We start from the raw sequence: 845 nt of genomic DNA on the forward strand, positions 1-845 counted from the left end.
GCACCAAGAAACTTGGCAGTTTGCTCTTCAGTAACATCCTCATTCTCTTCAGAAGAGGAATACTCATCAGAGCTCATGAATAGCATAAGGAGGTTCAATGGAATCTCTATGGTCTCTAGATGAGCCTCAGAGTCCTTTGGTTCCTCAGAGGGAAGCTCCTTATTGATCACTGGACGTCCCAGGAGGTCTTCCCCCTTAGGATTCACGTCCTCCTCTCCCTCTTTGGGTTCGGCCATTTTGGTTATGTCAATGGCCTTGCACTCTCCTTTTGGATTCTCTTCTGTATTGCTTGGGAGAGTACTAGGAGGGATTTCAGTGATCCTTTTACTCAGCTGGCCCACTTGTGCTTCCAAATTTCTAATGGAAGACCTTGTTTCATTCATGAAACTCACAGTGGCCTTGGACAGATCAGAGACTAAGTTTGCTAAGCTTGATGAATTCTGCTCAGAATTCTCTGTCTGTTGCTGAGTGGATGATGGAAAAGGCTTGCTATTGCTAAACCTGTTTCTTCCACCATTATTAAAGCCTTGTTGAGGCTTTTGATCCTTCCATGAGAAATTTGTATGATTTCTCCATGATGGATTATAGGTGTTTCCATAAGGTTCACCCATGTAATTTACCTCTGCTATTGCAGGGTTCTCAGGATCATAAGCTTCTTCTTCATAAGAAGCCTCTTGAGTACTGTTGGATGCAGCTTGCATTCCATTCAGACTCTGAGAAATCATATTGACTTGCTGAGTCAATATTTTGTGCTGAGCCAATACGGCATTCAGAGTATCAATCTCAAGAACTCCCTTCTTCATAGGCGTCCCATTACTCACAGGATTCCTCTCAAAAGTGTACAT

Source organism: Arachis ipaensis, chromosome B10 (assembly GCF_000816755.2).
Source record: "Arachis ipaensis cultivar K30076 chromosome B10, Araip1.1, whole genome shotgun sequence".
NCBI classification, from domain to species: Eukaryota; Viridiplantae; Streptophyta; class Magnoliopsida; order Fabales; family Fabaceae; genus Arachis; species Arachis ipaensis.